The sequence below is a fragment of the Erinaceus europaeus genome, chromosome 5 (assembly GCF_950295315.1).
Source record: "Erinaceus europaeus chromosome 5, mEriEur2.1, whole genome shotgun sequence".
NCBI lineage: Eukaryota > Metazoa > Chordata > Mammalia > Eulipotyphla > Erinaceidae > Erinaceus > Erinaceus europaeus.
Window position 1 is genome coordinate 63,562,134 of NC_080166.1, and position 11,311 is coordinate 63,573,444.

Below are 11,311 nucleotides of genomic sequence, written 5' to 3' on the forward strand. Positions count from 1 at the left end.
TTCAACAGTGTGAGTCATTGACTGACTTGAGATCTTTTATCCCCGTCAAGATAAGGAAATTTATGATCTAGCCACTCAATGTAAAACTCCTTGTAAGTGTAGATAAGAAAAAAATTTCAACACTAAAATAAGTCTGTTTTTAACTTTATCACCACTCACTTCCTAGTTTCTTTTAAATGTGAATCAAATCATTTCTTTTGAATAAAATGTAGAATGCTTCTTATATCATGAAGGAAAATTATAATCTCTCCTGAGTGCTGTGATTACAGAATTTAGGCACATAATAGGCAAGAAGCAGATGGTTCCACAATATAAGGGCATTTTTAAATAAACATTAATATATGTTAGAATAAAATTCATATTAAGAATGCTGTTTTAATCATATTAACTGTTGTTGACTTTGCTACTTTAAAGTACTTTGCAAAATCTAGAAAGAGAAAATCCAATTAGTGCACAACATGATGAATGTAAGGCATTAAGTCTATTATTTACAATAAAGCCCTGGGAAAAAAAAGAGTTGTATTTTGGTTTCATGAGACATGGTCTATAAATATTTTTAATTGTTTTCATGATATTTGAGTAGGCTTATTACATATGTCTACTTATTTTCTCATTATAAAATATGCTTGTTGGTTTATAAGTAGACTAACATGACATAACACATAAGGGTCTACATTCAGATTTTTTTTTCTCTGATTTGGTAGTCTTAAGTGTTTAATTGACCATTTAAAAGGATCAGTCATTTGGTCATTCTTGTGGTGAAGTAGGCTAAAGTATAATGGTAAGATACATATTTTAATAACTGGCTGTTAATTCCTAACATCAACATATTGCACAATAATTGCATTCCATGTGTTTCATCTCTGATAAAGCTTTAAGAATTTTTGCTATGTACTTATGCTGTTTGCCAATTTTGAGTCCCACAAATGAATAACCTTTGTGTGTGGGTAGGGAATGGGGGGTGTTAAGCTCAGAATTGCAAGATAAGTACAAACTAGAGTATGGCATGTTGAAATAGAGTAATATGAGTAGGGACTATAGACTTAGGTATATTTGTTATCAGCTCTGCCCTGTTTAGTCAGTGGTAGAAACAAATTTGTTATATATTTTATACCTAATTCTATGAGGAACAGATGAATTATAAAGCATGATATGTGTGATTTCGAGTAATAGTGGTCACCGTCTTCTGCCCTCTTTTAAGCATAAAATAGACACCTGCAGACTTGCTTCAGCATTTGTGGAAGCCCCCCCACCCCCACCCCACGCAAGTAGGGAGTTGGGGCTTGAATCCAGGTCTTCGCACATGGTAATATGTGCGCTTTATCAGGAGCACCACCTCCTTGCCCCAAAATCATGTTTTCTTTTTAATATTTTATTCCTTTATTCAGTATTTATCGGGAAAAGACAGAGAAATCAAGAAGGAAAGAGGAGATGAGTGGGGGAGAGACACCTGCAACTCTGCTTCACTGCTTGTGAAGCTTTCCCCCTACAGATGTATAGTTGGCGACTGGGGACTGGAACCCAGGTCCCTGTGCTTTGTAACATATGTTCTCGACTGAGTGCACCACTGCCTGGGTCCATAAAATTATGTTTTAATTAATTATTTTTTAAAAATTATTATCCTTATTTGTTAGATAGAGACAGCCAGAAATTGAGACAGAAGCAAGATATAGAAAGGGAGAAAGACTGAGAACTACCTGCAGTCCTGCTTCACCACTTGGGAAGCTTTCCCCTGCAGGTGAGGACTGGGGCTCAAAATTGTGTCCCTGCACACTGTAATCTGTGCACTCAACCAGGTGTGCTACCACCTGGCCCGGCCCCTAATTTATAATATCAAAACTCACAATTCTTCTCTTGGGCCTGCACCGCAGGTATCTCTTCCTTCATCGCTTTAAATTCAATCCAGTGCATGATAATATCTTAGCTATAAGTTATGAATCAGAGAGTGATCTGAGTATATTGTTCTCTGCTGTCTAATGCAGGTCATTTCCAACCTACCGTACAGTGAAGTTCAGGATAAAAAAAATTAGATTATATATATTAAAATGTGAGATATTTTTCTCATATAAACAGAAATAGGCTGAAGTGATCTGCCTAAGATAATGCGACTGATGGGAAGCAAATCTTACATGCAAGTCAGAACTGTTTTTCTTGCATCATATCTTTATCACACATAAACATATATCTATTTATGGTATATTATTTAATATGATTTTCACTCTATGTCTGCCAAGGCGTGAGAGTAAAACATCAAGAAAGTTAAGAAGAAATTTGACATCCAGGATTCTAAATCATATAGAATTGTCTACCTGATAAAGCAATCTCAAATATCATTTAAACAGTATTGTAAATATGACAGTTTTAATATGAAAAGATCATTCTGGACTCAGAAAAACATCTGGGAAAATCACTAAATTCTGATTTTTTTCCCCACTGAAATGATCACAACACTTCTTTAAATGGAACATTCATTGCTTTATCAATTTAATATAAACCAAAATTTTATCACTAGATTTGTATACACTCACTAAATAAGCATACATTTAGTCATTCACTCTACATGTACTTTCCAATAAAATCTGTACCTGGGATAAGCCTACAAGAAGATCTGTGAGGCTGTCAGCTAAATCTGTTCAGTTAAAAGTGAGGATCCCCTCTCCACCCCACTCAAAGGCAGGAAAGGATACATCTTCGGACACACACTCCCAATGTGCAAGCTATAGTGAAATGGAAAACAAAGAGAACACAGGATAAAGTAACTAACCAAAATACTTAAGAAAACTTGTAGAGAAAAGGAAAACTAAAAACCAGTAGTCTGGCCTCTGATGCAGTAGGAGAGAAAAGAAGCCATGTCTGCTTGCTGTGTACTTACTAGGTCTGGTCAGTAGAACCTGTCTCCCTTCAGGGAATACTCAGAAGAATATCTTTATGAGGTATTTTGTAAATGTAAGTTTTGTTTTAATTAGAAATTATGTTTATTTTTTAACATTTTATTGGGGGGGGAAATGCTGGTTGGCAGAATAGTGTGATACATAGGCAAAAACCTCTCATCTCCCCATGGTAAGAGCTGGAGTCGCATGTCCCCACCGCCCCCCCCCCCCCCCGTTCTTGTTCCATCACTGAGTACTCAGTGTCCTCCCCCCACCCACCGTTCCCTCACCCAAAAGTCCTTTAGTTTGCTGCAACACACTGGATATATAGCCCCCATTCACCTTGTTCCCCTTCTTTTTTTTTTTTTCTTGTTCCTACCTATGAGTAAAATTACCTAGTATTTGTTTTTTCCCTTCTGGTTGCTCTCTCTTAACATGTTGCCTTCAGGTTCTGTTTAAGATGAGGTGAAGGAGATGATTTCATAAATATTTTTATTGCTAAATAGTAATCTACTGCATACATGCCACAACTTAGTCACTTGTCGCACTGCTGTTAGGTATCAGCTGTTAGGCTGGTTTCCAAGTGGGAGCAACTACAAATTGTGCTGCTATGAACAGAGATGTACCAAGATTCTTATATTCTCTGGGTAGGTCCTAAGAGAGAGCCAGATGATAGGGTAGATACATTTTAGTGTTGTTGGTTTTTTTAATTTTTAAAAATCATTTAATATATTTATTTTTTGGATAGAAACAGTCAGAAATTGAGATATAAGTGGGAGATAGAAAAGAAGAGAAACAGAGAGACGGTTGCAGCTCTGCTTTACTGCTGCAAATCTTTTCCCTTCAGGTAGGGGCCAGGGCTCGAACCCAGGTCCTTGCACATTGTAACATGTGTACTCGATTAGGTGGGCAACCACCTATCCCTCTGTCTCTGTTTATTAAGTCCTGATTTATAAGTGAGATCTTTTGATATTCACCCTTCTCTTTTTGGCTTATTTCATTTAAAATTATGTCCTCAAGTTCCATTCAAGAGGCTGCAAAGAAGATAACTCCATCGTTGTTTACAGCTGAGCAGTATTCCATCTTGTAAATATACCACAATTTTATTCACCCATCTGTCCTAGGACATCTGAGTGGCTTCCTAGTTTGGGCTATTACAAATTGTGCTGCTATAAACATAGGTGTACATAAGTCTTTTCTGATAGGTCTCCCCCCCCCCCCCTCTTTGGATACATTCCCAGGAGAGAAATTGCTGGGTCATAGGATAGGTCCATCTCTAGTGTTCTGAGAAATCTCCAGCCTGTTTCCCACAAAGGTTGGGACAATTTATACTACCTCCAGCAGTGCAGAAGTGACATGTTTTCCCCACATCCTCTCCAACATTTGTTGTCAGTGTCTTTTCTGATGTAAGGCATTCACACAGGTATAAATAGTTACCTCAATGTAGTTTTTTCAGTATCTCTGAAAACAGTTTAGAAAGATGGCATTTTTTTTAGTGTATGTACTTTTCTTTTAAAAAGAGGTGAATACATTTGCTTGTTGATTACTTTTTCATTTTTATTAGTGCCTTAATATTGATTTAAAAAATGATGAGACACAGGGATATAATTCTACAACTTTACACACCATCAGAGTGCTGTGTCCCCATTTTCTCCACTGGAAACTGCAGTAGTTTTTCCAAGGTCTCAGATATGGGTTGACTAGTCTTTCTATTACTATATATGTCTATGTATTTTTCACTTTTTTTTATGGTCCTGGCTTCTCTTCCTTTCTAAGTCACACCTACACCTATTGTAACTTCTGAACGTCATTCCTCTTTACTTCTTCTCTCTTTGGGTTTTGGGGTCTTGATGGAATTGGACTTCAGAACCCTCTATTCATCTTTTCTTAACATTGCCCACCCACCCTCCAGAGTATGGAGCATAATTCTTTCGGGGTGCAGAAGGTTGGAATTCTGGCTTCTGTAATTGCTTCTCTACTGGACATGAACATTGGCAGTCCAATCTATACTGCCAGCCTGTTTCTATCTTTCCATAGTGTGGTAGGGCTCTGGAAAAGTGAGATTCAGGGATACATTAGTGAGGTCTTCTGGATGGAAGTCAGGATAGCATTATAGTAGTATCTGCAACTTGGTGACTAAAAGGTGGCAAGATACAAAGCAAGAGAAAATAATAAAAGTGAACTATAAATGGGAACCAAAAAGTAGGAATAGAGCAGGTAAATTAGAGATCTTAGGGTAGAGAGAAGCTAGGAAGCCTATTGTATGTATGTTTCTAAGGTCCATATGACTTTAGTAAATTTTGTTTGAGCTTGATAACTGATATGCAAGTGGACTGAAAACATTATCTGGGGAGATGAGTTAGAGCTGAGAATTGGATTAAGAGCTGGAGTAAGATTTCCAAACTTGAAGAAAATATATGAATGCAATTAACTGTTTACCCCACTGATCTGACCCACTGTCCATATCTATTCACGTTTAGCCCAAAAGCCTGTGTAACCTCCTAGTCTTTGTTGGTATGAGCTTGCAGTTTCATGGTCATGGCTAGAAACATAGGAGGCTGCACTCATGCCATGGCCAGTTTGCCTCCAGTAGCAGGGTAGGATGACCCAGCTCCTTTTGGAGAGTAGGACAGTCCCTACCATTGCTTCTCTACAGTGGGTACAAGTTCCTGGAGAACCCCATCAGAGTGCTTATGATGATGTGTCTGATGGAAGTGACTAGTAATGGTGGAGAAATGGATCTATTAGAAGTCTAGGTACATTATATCTGTGTGGGAATCTAAACATTCCTTGCCTATGGCAACAAATAATTGGTTGGCCAAGCATTGGCCAAAAAAATCATTATTAAGTGAGCCAGTCTCTTGCTTTTATCTAGCTTTTTGTTGTCCTTTCTTTGACAAGCATTGAGTGTAATTTGTTTTGTCCAGACCAGTATTAGGTTTTTGGATCTGGTCTCAAGTTAGAGAGGAAATACACCTAGGATGTTAGTGGGGTCTAGGTTAACGTTACATTTAACTGCATTTACTTGTTTTATGACTCTGACAAAGGTTGTCATAGGGACAATGATATATATATCCCACCATCAGAACTCTGTACCCCCCTCTCTTGATAGCTTTCCTATTCTTTAACCCTCTGGGAGTATGGATCTAAGGTCACTGTGGGATGCAGAAGGTGGAAGGTCTGGCTTCTGTAATTGCTTCCCCGCTGAACATGGGTGTTGACAGGTGGATCCATACTCCCATCCTGTCTCTCTCTTTCCCTAGTGGGGAAGGACTCTGGGGAAGCAGAGCTCCAGGACACATTGGTGGGCTTGTATGTCCAGGGAAGTCTGGTCAGCATCATGCTAGAATCTGGAACCTGGTGGCTGAAAAGAGAGTTAACATACAAAGACAAACAAATTATTGACCAGTCATGGACCTAAAGACTGGAATAGCGCAGATGAAGAGTTGGGATCCTCCATTTTGTAGATAGCTAGTAGGCACTATTTAATATGATAGGGGAAAAACTGACTGAATGTCTGCTTTTGCTTTCTATCTTAAAAAAAATATCCATAGCGGTGAATCATCAGTGATGACAAAATACGTGAGTCCTCACAGAGACACACCTGACATTTTTTTTTCCTTTGGCAGGTAGTTAATTGGGTAGAATACAGATGTATGACTGACAGTAGCTGATAGGTACAGAAAAAAAATCTTTATACCACTGTCTATTTTTTGTATATTTGGAAGTTCTTAATACATTATTAACTTTTAAAATGTATTATTTATAGATAAATTGAAAATCCATTCATGTACTTTAGTCTAAGCACATATCCATGTCATGAGAGAACAAGAGGAGCTATCATTTTATAAGGCAACATTTACAGTTTATTTAATATGCTTTCTTAAGGTACATTGTTATTCTATCTACTTTATTCCTTATGTTTTGGTAACATGCAATAAAAAAAGCATTTTAAAGACCACTTATAAACAATGAAAACATTTCCATTAATACAAACTTTGTATCAGAGAAATGAATTCGCAGTCTTTTTTTGATTTGGTGGGGGTGTCAGATATTCTGTCTACATTTTCTATTATTAGAATGAATGTCAACACAGAGAAAAGGGTGTTCATGCTGTCACAGGGTGTATACAGAGACTACATCTGAACATTATTTTTCAGGAAGAAGTGTTCAATGATTTGATCACTTGTCAGAAGCATCTCACTGAAAGATCTGCAAAGTCTTCAGTTTTTTACATTTAGAAAAAAAATAAAAGAACAAAGACTCCACTCTAGTGTCATGTATTAAAAATATTTTTTTTACTTTTTCAAATCTTTTATAGAAATTATTTGAAATATCACGACTATAATAGAATTTGCTTTACTTCTTCCCTGTGTCCACCAATTCCATTATCAATTTTATTATTGCTACTGTTGACAGACTTAATCCACTTTGTTCAGAATTGAAGGGGCTTATATAAGTGAGATAGAATTGTGTAGCAGGAAACTTTAGAAAACTGAACAACCAAATTTTATATTTTATAATGCTGATAGTATGTTTTGGAGAATATTTTTAAGCAGATGATATCTACAGTGGCATATATATATATATATGTATATATATATATACATATATATGTGTGTGTGTATATATATCCCTAAAATTACTACTGTGGCTGAAAATGAAACTTCAAAAAATACTGCTTGTGGAGATGTTGCGGTATAATAATTGCTCCCACCTTGCAAACTTATTAGGTAAACAAATGAGATAATCAATGTGAAAGTCCTTTAAGCACTTAAAGAGTAAAATCATATATATATATAACAATTTCTCTTTTATTTTTAGTTATCTATTGGATAGAGGCAGAGAGAAATTGAGAGGGGAAGGGGAGATAGAGAGGGAGAGAGACAGAGAGACACCTGCAGCCCTGCTTCTTCACCACTCATGAAACTTTCCCCCTGCAGGTGGGGCCTGTATATATTTTTATAGGTTGCAATTCATATGTGTATATACATGTATTTGTGATACAAAATGCAGGTTTTCCATTATATAAAGTCTATTTCCACTCTATATTTTTGACATAAACAATGCATAAGTATACTCATGATGAGTGTCTCAAATTCATGAATAGTTTCCCAATTATACACCAGTTTCTTCTCTACTGGAGAAGAATCTATGTATGTTTTAATTTATGTGACTGGAATATCAGTTGGGGTAAAGATTAGTGCTAAACATCCTATTTCTTTCTTTTAACTCATTACCACAAGGATCTAAATTTGTTTCCTTATTTGGTAAGTCATATTTGCATATAGTGAGCTAATTTCTTGGCATTGCCTAAATGCTTGGAATACTGTTTGGAGAATTAGATTTGTTTTGAGTAAAAGAAGTTGACATAGGTTATAAATAAATGAAACAAATGAATTATCATATATAATCTGTTTTTTAAGTTTTTATTTATTTATGAGCAAGATAGGAAGAGAGAGAGAAAAATAACCAGACATCACTCTGGTACATGTGCTGCCGGGGATTGAACTCAAGACCTCATGCTTGAGAGTCCAATGCTTTATCATTGCACCACCTACTGGACCACAGTCTGTTAATTTTTTTTTTTTAGTCTGTTAATTTTTGAAGCAGCAGTTCTGATGAAAAGATATTTATACCAAATGATATGAAATTTACTCATTCAAATACATAGTGAGGTTTTTTTTTTTTATTTTGACTAAATAATGTTTGAAAATATTGAGGAATGAGAGGGATAAAGTTTCACCCAATTCCCACCACCAGAGTTTCATATCTCATTCCCTCCACTGGAAGCTTCCCTATTCTTTATCCCTTTGGGAGCATGGACCAAAGATCTTTATAGGGTGCAGAAGATAGGAGATACTGGCTTGCTTTTTAAGAAGGTGTTCTTACCGTAGCCTAAAAGGCAAAGATGATCGATCTGACACTATCTCCAAAATTCTGCATTCCCTGTAGACTGCTGTTTAGTGTGTGTGTGTGTGTGTGTGTGTGTGTGTGTGTAATTTTTTTTTTTCCTCGAGCTGGGACTCAGTGCCTGCACTAAAAATCCACGGTTCCTAGTCACCATTTTTTCCCGTTTTTATTGGATAAGATAGAGAGAAATTGAGAGGGGAAGGGAAGATAAAGTAGGTGAGAGAAAGACACCTGAAGACCTGCTTCACCGTTTGTGAAGCAACCCTGATTCTTGTGTGGATCCTTTTGCTTCATCCTATGTCCACTTAACCCAGTGCACCACTGCCTGACACCATTTTATATATTTATTTATACAGTGCCCTTTATGTAGAAGTTTTTCATTCCAATTTAGTTTTATATTCTTATCTCTTTACAAAGAATTACTTAGACACATGTAAAATTTTCTCACAATGACACATACATTATTGATAATTTTCATACAGAAATTTGCATACTAAAAGAGATTAAAAAACTTAATTTTCATTGCCTGTATCAGTGGTTAGAGTTTCTTACCATATGATATGTAATCACAAAATGTTGGAGTTGTGACAAATACAAACTTAGTGAAAATTATCATTGTCTAGGTTCTTGAGATTGAATTTTTAAAAAATCTACAGAAACTTCACTTTTAGTCTGTTTTAGTAACCAACAAGCTACAAAAATGTGTGATGTATTTATCTTTATTATAATACACATTTTTGTAACTTTTTGGGTATTGTTTTTATTTGTTGATAGAGACAGCCAGAAATTGATGGCGAAGGGGTGATAAAGAGGGAGAGAGACAGAGAGATACCTGCAACACTGCTTCACCACTTGCAAAAATTCCCCCCTGCAGGTAGGGACTGGGGGATTAAACCCAGGTCCTTGTACATTGTAATATGTGCACTCAACTAGGTATACCACCATTCGGCCCCCAATCCACTCTTTTTGTTTTTTTTTTTTTCAAAGATTTGCAGAATTCTGGAACTTAATGGATTCTTGTCAAAACAACAAGAGGAAAAAACACTACAAGCCATACCAATTTCAAAATGTCATGCTCAAACAGGATCCTTACACCAGTCCTTGCGCTTCATGACACCAGCACTTCCTTAACCCACTGCGTTACTGCCCAACTCCCATGATACAGTTTTTTTTTTTTTTTCTTTTACCAGAGCACTGCTTAGCTCTGGCTTGTGGTGGTTCAGGGGATTGAACCTGGGACTTTGGAGCCTCAGGCATGAGAATCACTTTGCATAACCATTATGCTATCTACCCCTGCCCACTACACAGAGTTTTTAAATACACAAGCAAAATAAATTTATTTCTGCTATTACCTTTTTACTAAATATAATTTTGAGGCAAATCACACAGAGGATTCCTATAAGATATAGTATTCACACCTATATTTATGAGTAAGAAATACGTGTAAAATTAACTACTTAGCTTCCCTATCTGCAAAAATTATTAGCTTTAATGTTTCTAGCGATAATAATGTTCAGTAATATTTACACAGTGACATTTCCCTATGGAAGAGGAAAAATAAGTTCTTTGCTCTTTGGTTGTTTTATTTGTTTTGTTTTACTTTGTTTTTATCATCACCAGGGCTTCACCATTCTGGGCTGATTATCAGGTAGGGAGAGATAGAGAGAGGATGAAAAAGTCGTATCACTGAAGTTACTCCCGGTGTGGTGTGGCAGGGCTTGAACCTGGGGTATGAATATGGCAAAGTAGTGCTCAATCCAAGTGAGCTATTTTGCCAGCCCCTGTTCTTTTGTTATTTGAAAAACAGGAGAAAACCCTTTGACTGATGCACAAATCTTTTCTCATTCAGTGGGATATGAACTAATAAAGTATCAATATATAAGACACACAAAACTAACCAGTAAATAACTCCATCAGAAATGGGGAGGCAATATGAGGAGACACTTCAGAAAGAAGACACACAAGGGCCAGGCCAGGCGGTGGTGTACCTGGTTGAGTACACCTGTTACAATGCCCAAGAATCCAGGTTCAAGTCCCTTGTCTCCACCTACAGGGGGGAAGCTTCATGAGTGGTGAAGCAGGTCTGGAGGTGTCTTTCTGTCTCTCTACCTTTCTGTCTCCCCCACCCCTCTTAATTTCTCTGTCTCTATTTAATAATAAATAAGATTTTTAAGGAAGCTATACAGATAACCAATAAGCACATGAAAAAAATGTTCATTGTTATTCATTATCAGAAAAATAGAAATCAAGACAACACTGAATTATTTTCACACCTGTGAAAATGATATAAATCCACAAATACAGAAACAACTATTAATGAATGGTCAGGACAGGGAGAGGATGTGGCATAAAAGAATCCCTCTTACACTGTTGGTGGGAAAGTAATTTGATTTAATTTCTATTGAGGTATATGTAGAGAATCATTAAAATGTTAAAAAGAGATATTAAATCCAATCCACAATTACTCTTCTAAGTGACACACACACACACACACACACACACCCTTAGCTGAAGAGATATATGTATAT